We start from the raw sequence: 9,259 nt of genomic DNA, 5'->3' as shown, positions 1-9,259 counted from the left end.
GTCACGAAGGTGATAAATATTATAATATTGATGTCACGAAGGTGATAAATATTATATTGATGTCACGCGACAAATATTATAATATTGATGTCACGAAGGTGAAAATATTATAATATTGATGTCACGCATGTGATAAATATTATATTGATGTCACGTAGGTGATAAATATTATAATATTGATGTCACGAAGGTGATAAATATTATAATATTGATGTCGCGCAAGTGATAAATATTAAAATATTGATGCCACGAATGTGATAAATATTAAAATATTGATGTCACGCATGTGATAAATATTATAATATTGATGTCACGCATATGATAAATATTATAATATTGATGTCACGCAGGTAATAAATATAATATTGATGTCACGCAGGTGATAAATATTATATTGATGTCACGCAGGTGATAAATATTATATTGATGTCACGCAGGTGATAAATATTATAATATTGATGTCATGCAAGTGATACATATTATAATATTGATGCCACGAAGGTAATACATATTATAATATTGATGTCACGCAGGTACTAAATATTATAATATTGATGTCACGCAGATGATAAATATTGGTATCACGCAAGGTTGAACCATATCAAATAAATGCAAAACGTGTGTTCGCCACGCGTCTGTTTATTTGTGTTTTCAATGTGTTTGTGCCTGGTTGTGTGTGCTTGTATATGTGTATGTTTGTATGTGCGTATATATATATATATATATATATATATATATATATATATATATATATATATATATATATGTGTGTGTGTGTGTGTGTGTGTGTGTGTGTGTGTGTGTGCGCGCGCGAATAAGTGTACGTTTTACTGGCATATGTGATTTCAGACACTTATGATACCAAACTAAATCCAAATCCATATTGGATCTGTCCCCCAACCTGGTACTCCGATTCGGCCTCATTCGTGGACTCCACGGGTGATGCACCTCATGGGCACAGCTTTTTATTATTACTACAGGTAGACCGACAGAATAAAAGAACACACAGCGTTTATTGTATATGAAATCATGTTTTCAAACTCGCATCCCTGCCAAACATTGTGTATTTGCCCTTGATACGTGATCCTATTTTGTTTGGATCGTGAAGCACGTGGCGTGACGTTGCACGTGCGAAGAGTGTGATTTGAAACCTTGGGTTTGTCATTTATGACTTCACAAATACAACGAACAGTAATTTGAATACCTGCAAAATGCGTGTCCACATGTCTACTAGGGGAATTGGAACCAAAACCCAGGAGTAAATATTTTAAAAGCCTTAATTATATATTTGTTTAATACAGCAAACAAAGTAAACAAAGAAATCTGCAATTTTGTCACAGCATTTCAATATAAAAAATCGATCATTTGTTATTCCGTTTATTATATTCCATGCACCATATACACATATATATACACTGTGCATTCGTTGGACGTATTATTCGGCAGCTGCGCTGGGGAAATAAACAGGATAAACTAGCAATAAGTATGTTATATATACTGTTGAAAATAGGTAGGGGATATTCCATTTCAAATATCAATAATTATAGAATGAAATGAGATATAAAATTCAAAATTTGTGCACAAAGTGCGTTAATGTCCCCACTCAAAGTGCATGAAAAAACCCGCACCGATTGTTTGGATCGTGAAGCACGTGACGTGACGTTGCACGTGCGAAGAGTGTGATTTGAAATTGAACACTTAGTTTGCTGTACGATGTGTGCACACTGTAGTAATATTCTTTCTTGTTTGTTACTGGAACACTAAATCATAACCTTGCTGTCACATTCTTTACAACATTGTGTAACTTTTCAACAACACGACGCCTCCAACGTCATGAACGTCTCAGGGCTGTAGGCATGCTCCAAGTTGGCACCATCCAGCGAATTGTGGCCCGTAGACTTAATGTGTCACAATCAGTCATTAGCCGATTGTGGGCCCGATGTCGTCAAATCAAAAATGTGGATGATCGTCCCCGTTCAGGACAACCAAGGGCTACAATTCCGGTTCAGGGCGTCCAAGGGCCACAATTCCGGTTCAGGGCAGCCAAGGGCCACAACTCCGGTTGAGGACCGCTTCATTAGGACTTACACGTTGACGAATTGAGGTCAGTCAGCCAAGCAAATCGCAAGAGAACTTCGTGTTACAACTGGTGTTACAGTGTATGGCCAGACTATTCGTAAAAGACTGCATAGAAGTAACATCCACGCATGTCGACCCTACGTTACCCCACATTTGACTGCGAGACACTTCTGCCAGACGTCAATGGTGTACACATCGTAGACATTAGGATAACAGGGTTGGGCTCGGGGTAATGTTTTAAGACGAGTCCAGATTCACACTAGACTTCCATGATCGACGGCAACGTGTCTGGCGACATCTCAATGAACGCTACGTCAAAGTCAACGTTCGTCCTCATGACGGATTTGGAGGAGGGTCTGTTATGGTGTGGGATAACATCACCATGACTGCCAGAACCCAGCTGCATATTGTCCATGGGAGGGTCACTGGGCAGTACTACCGTGACAATATCCTGGCACCGATCATTGTACCCTTCGCACGTCAGCCTGCACGCCATTTTGTTTTTCAGGACGACAACGCCCGTACTCACCGGAGTCTACTGGTCACTGCGTATCTGCAGCAACAGAACATCACCACACGACTGTGGCCAGCCCTAAGCCAAGACCTTTCACTCATTGAGCACACGTGTGACATCATTATGGACGACGTCTCCGAGAACGTCAACCAACCAACTTAGCTGAATTAGGCGCCGCTCTCTAGAGGAATGGGACAGCATCCTCCAAAAGGTTATTGGACGTTTAATCAGGAGCATGCCACTGCGTCGGATTCGTGCGTGCTTAGCGAATCGCGGGGTTTTTACCCATTACTATTGTCCGAACCAAATTGTTAACAACTACGAAAAATTACTCTCCTACCTTTAATTGCCGTTAGATTTCCTCCAAAGTTTGTCCAGACACAAATTTTGAAAAAACCATTACAATGACACAGATTCCACATACCAGATGATAACTGTCACCAATATCGACTTCGCTGAGAGCGCATAGGGCAAAAAGCATGTATTTTTCTGCCAGCTGCCATTTTGACTTTTTTTGGAATATTCTGAAAGAGGGGTGAAAGGATAGGACTTAATCTAACAACGTCATAACGTGTTATGATATAAAAGCAAACGTGATGACGTCATATTATTTATTATTATTATTATTATTATTTTAATGATACCACTAGAGATCATTGATTTCATATTAATTGTGTCACATACTTTGGAGGTTTTCACCCCTCTTTGAATCATCTTATATTATTATAAGGTGAGATTTTGAGTTTATTAAACTGTTGTTGTGTTTGTATTTTGCATTAGTAAATGATGTCATAACACGGTGAGGTGAGACTGCAGCCTTTTATTAAATTCAGTAAAATATGTGTATGTACAATTATAAGCAAGAGTCTTATATACTACATAAAACAGGTGTTTCGTGAAATGAGCAGTGTTAATATACCCAGCAACAAAAGAAACGGGAATATTATTTTATTATTATATTATTTTGTGTCTACTGAAATTACCAATGTCATGTGAACATTTTAGGCTCATTTTCACAGTCTGTTTACCGAATCAGTTTTATCATGAACAAGACAGGAACAAATATTCGCGTTTCTTTTGTACGGTATACTTCATAAAGTGATATGTTGGTAGATAAATGCCCAGTAGTTAAACATTTGAAACAATGAACATATGGAATCTGGGTTTGGGAATGTTTTATGGGTACTAGTATGTAAAGAAAACAGATATTAATGCAATAGATGTCACAGCTTAAAACTGCATTATAAACCTGCTTAAAGGGACATTCCTGAGTTTGTTGCAATTCTTAAGATGTTATCGACTAACAGAGACTTTTTGACGATTGTAATTACATATCAAATATATTTTTCTTCATAACATATTAGTGGCTGTGTATTAAACGTGTTTCTGATCGTTCTAATATTTGTACGATGTTAAATTTCATTTTATTTCCTAAAATATATTTCTTTCGTATGTACAAAATTATTTGAAGACAAAATCCAGTTTGGGCTTCTTACAAATATTAAGACCACCAGAAACACAATGGATATACAGACACTGATATTCTAAACACGAAAATATATTTAATATGCAAGTTTAATCGTGGAAATATTTTATTAGTCTGAAACATCTTACAATGCAGCAAACTCGAGAATGTCCCTTTAACGCAAGAACGATACTTACTACTGACTAGTGCATTGATTAGTACTATTGTATCTATGTATCGAGTCTTCACCAACACTTTTGAGTCTGTTGACTAGCATTCTAAGATTATATTAAACAGACAACAGTATTATCAATAGTCACATGCAAACATTTTGTAAACTGTACAATAGACATGTCGGGAACAATATTATTTTCACAAATAATTATAATATAATAGCAAAACGACTAGCATGGAAATAATGTTTCCAGTTGCTCTAGGATTAATAAGAGAAAGCATAACACATGTACAATATTATACATATTATAAAAATAATGTAACTTTGAAATTTAAAGCTAAATTACTTAGGCTCCCTCATTGGCAAATTTAAAATGTTTACCATCAGCCTATGTCCATTTTAAAAGAACGTTGTAAGAATGTAAACTATATTTATAAAATGTTTTTTATCTTGGTGTTGTTTGCATAACTAATTGAAATTAAATACAAAATGTAATTACTTTTAGACATGTAAAACACGTGCATTATGGTTTACGTTCAATTATGTTAATTAGGTAATTAATATACAATCGCAAACGTTTCTATAAGGCACAAAATAACTTTAAAAGGTACGTTCTTACCTCTGGGATCGTATTTTATTTGCTTAACTTAAACTCAAGAGCATTTCAATGTCATATAATGAAAGCATGGTTTCAGTTTTAACCAACTCTCCAATATTAGAGGTGTTGTGTTACTAAGTTCTGTTGCCACGGAGGTCCGGACACCAGCCAGGATGACAACAGGTGGTGTTATATATATATATATATATATATATATATATATATACATAGATAGATAGATAGATATAGATACATACATACATACATACAGGGCCATCGGAGCCGGGGGGTATTGTTGGTTGTTTTATTATTTAATTATACTATCAAATTCAAGCATACTTAGCCTATAATGTGCATGGAGACATTAGATACAAAATAAAACCTATTTTAACACAATCTCAAACTGTAATATCACTGTGCAACTATTCCAATCTAACTGCTAATAATGCCATGAAATTCCATTCAACTTTAACTGACTTACATACAAAGCAGCAGTCTGGCAATATTTTATCAGATGTTGACCAATTTAATTCATTCACTCGATCTATGAAATCTGAGAGTGTGTCGCTTGAGTGTTTTATCTAAATTATGTTGCAGCATAATGATAACCGAAATAGGGCCGTACAAGCACATCTACTTTGAGAAATACTAATTTTCCACAGACAATTCTGTGTACGTGCCTGTAATTCTTCAATTATTATTTTTTCATTATTATTATTATTATTATTATTAATATTATTATTATTGTTGTTGTTTTATGTACAGTTTCGTTAATATGTATTTTTTCATTCATCGTGTGTTCATGTAAGCCCGTGCACAAATACACATTGCAGCTATTAAAACCTAGCACTAATGCATCACTTAGTAACGGCTCTGAACTATATCATTATATATAAAAATAGGTTCCTCAAACTATCCTAATTTCTGATGGATGAGTTAGACACATCACCACAGAGACCGTCCAGCCCACCGTTACCGCTACAACACAACAGGCCATGATCACCAGTTTCATGTAAAAAAAAAAAAACCAGAAAAAAGAACCCAAATAGGTACACAATAGATACATATTTAAATCATAATGAATAATTATCCAGTTATCTGTTGCTCATTTAGTGCTCCTGAATATCGTGAATTCACAGGTTCCCAATTGTGAACACGACTTCACCAAGTAGAGAGCGTTCAGGCGATTTATAGACAATCTAAATTGTCACTCCAATCTCACACACCACATACTTGCACGAATGATTTGTGTTTGGCCTGTCAATTTGTCCACCAGTTGTGAAGATTGAGACGGAAAATCCTACCCCAGTTCAGAAGTTGTATTAACGGGTTATTTCGCCAAACGAACGCTTATCACAACTTGTCAATTGGATAATACGATACTGACGACTTCTAATGTCATCGCAACAGCAAGTGTCACAAGTAAAAGCTGTAGAACACTTATTTGATATTTTTATTTGCCTCATAAAGTCTTGTCGAATTACCCATGTGCTTAATGTTAAAAAAGACATCATCTGGTACAATCGAAGAAATAACTACACCATTCAAAACAATATCGGATATCAAAATACAAAAATATCACAATGATGTATTAATTAATTTAAATTATCATTAAAAATTGTATCCTTTATAAACTTTATATTTACACCACACAATAAAATTGTCATTACATAAAACATTTCAAAAAAGCAAATTTCATTCACAAAACGCTACATTATTAGATATTTCTATCTTTTTTCTTATAGTATCATAGGTCGAAATTGGCTAAAATTCGTACAGAACATTCGGTCCGGGAAGCTACAGATTCTGCCGGCCCGAATCAAAACCCCTGCTGGACCAAACATGATTGGCTGAAACTAATATGTAAATATAAGCATAAAATAATTACCGGTTTGACGGGATGACAGGCAAAAGGAATTTCCAAAACTGGTGGGCACGTCAGCGTTTTGATATGTTCGACACGTGTATTGTAAGTTACATCTTTATAAAAATAGGACATTCCGTGATTGTTCATGATAAAATGGCCGTCACTTCTGACATGCGAGGTTCATTACATGATAACCGTTGACAGCGAGGACATACGGGTTTATTAAAAGTGTACTTATGCTTGTGCTTTGCTTTTTTAAACGATGATAAGGGACTTTTGCAAATTTAAATTTCTTGAATTACTCCGTTTTGAGGTCAAGATGAAACTGGGGAGCCACCTTCAATACAACAATTACTACATCAAACTATTAAAACGTCGCACCTGGACAGAGATAGTGCTGCACAATCACGACTTTCCAAAAAAGTAGTCCAATCTCAAACTTATCAACACGCACACCAGGATAAAGACACAAATATGTCCCCTCTAATAGGACCAATACCCCCATCAGCCCAGAAAGTTTCCAGTTCGAAAAAGAGTATTCTGAAGAAAAAAATGTTGGTGTAAAGCTTTCAGGCTTCCTCGTTCGACAAATAGAAATGGATAACCTATAGTGAAAATGAACATAAGGCTTATTGCCATACCTGTTTCTAGTGCTTTCAAAGAAAACAACCATCGACGCCTGCAATAGAGTGATTTCTTACAGAAGGAAACTAACTGGAGACACAGTACTGAAAAGAAGGGATTTGCACAAGATGAACATTCGGACGGCCACAAAGAAGCGACTATGAAAATGGTTATCATCCCATCAGCTACTAAGGATGCAACACCCATGCCATAGAGAAGTCTGTTAATAGAAAGCAACTTCTTAAAATTATCTCAGACATTCGCTTTCTAGTCACGCGATTATGATAGTCGAGGTGATTATAATAGTTGCGCTACTGTTTCTGAACCGGACTCAACATGTATGCGTTTATTGCACTTACGAAGTAAAAACATCCCAACGTTATTAGAGTGATTTCAAAACAAAAGCAGCGAGTACACCACCGCAAATATCCATGTCCTTAAGAGTTTTGAGGCAAATAGCAGCAAATATTTTTAAAAACTGACTTTGTTAGCATAATGGCGCATGAGATCACCGACATTTCTAACAGGAAAGAGGCTGTTCTGTGTATCAGATGGGTTGAGGAAGACTTAAAGCTCACGAAGACTTCATTTGGCTATATAAAGTTGAACTCATCGACGCAAAATCAATCACACCTGTTATCAAAGACACACTTCTTCGAATGAACCTGGCAATTACCAAACGTCGAGGACAGTGCTACGATGGTTGTAGCACCATGTCTGGTACCAAGGTAGGTGTTGCTGCCAATATAAAACAAATAGAACTACGGTACCTATACACGCACTGCTATGGGCACGCTTTGCATTTGGCATGTGCTGATAGTATTAAGAAATGTAAAATTATGAAACATACTATGGATTCGTGTTACGAAATCACGAAATTGATGAATAAATCTCCAAAGCGTGGCTCGAAGTTTCAAAAAATACAAATGAGTATGGCAGAAACACCTGCACCAAAAATGGATATGCTGTGTACAACAAGGTGGATTGTTCGTACAAATGCATTATTAAACATCATCCGGAATTATAAATGTCTTGGTGAGTTGTGGGACTGGTCACTAGACAATTGTTCCGACACGGAAATGAAAGCTCGTATTCGCCGCATCCAATCACATATGAAATCATTTTCGTTCTTCTTTGGTCTTGGTTTAGTAGAGTGCGTGCGTACATGGGGAAAAACTGAGTGCCTCATTGCAAGCACAAGATCTCCCAGCAGCTGAAGGGATAGCCATGGCCACAATGACAGTAAAAACACTGCAGAAAATGCGAAACGACAATTCATGATTTGTTGTGGAGGAAAAACAACGAAGTCTGCGACAGAGGTCGGTATAGGCGAACATCGACTTCATCGAAGAACCCAATTCCCCAGACATTCGACTTTCACAGCCACACTATCCAGAAACAGCGAATACATGTCTCGAGCTCTTTATTTTGAAGTGCTTGACCTCATGATAAATGGACTCAAAACACGATTCAACCAAAAGGACTATGGTATATATATGAAAAGTGAGCAACTAATTGTGAATGCTGCTTCTGGTGTTAGTTATGCAGATCAGCTTGCAAGTGATTTGAAGGCACAGTTATTCACACTGACAAGAATCACATAATGTGTGACATCATTCGGCGCTTTCAAGCACTTTCCAATGTAGAATAAAATAGAAAACCTTAAAGGGACATTCCCGAGTTTGCTGCATTGTTAGATGTTTCCGACTAATAAAATATTTCTACGATTAAACTTATTTTCTTGTTTAGAACATGAATGTCTCTATATTTAATGTGTTTCTGGTCGTCTTAATATATTTGTAAGAAGCCCAAAATGGATTTTTTAACGTAGTACAAATATTAGAACGATCAGAAACACGTTTAATACAGAGTCACTAATATTTTATGCAGAAAAATATATTTGATATATAATTACAATCGTTAAAAAGTCTCTGTTA

The sequence above is a fragment of the Gigantopelta aegis genome, chromosome 4 (genome assembly GCF_016097555.1).
Source record: "Gigantopelta aegis isolate Gae_Host chromosome 4, Gae_host_genome, whole genome shotgun sequence".
Taxonomy (NCBI): domain Eukaryota; kingdom Metazoa; phylum Mollusca; class Gastropoda; order Neomphalida; family Peltospiridae; genus Gigantopelta; species Gigantopelta aegis.
Note: the sequence above shows the minus strand (reverse complement) of the source record.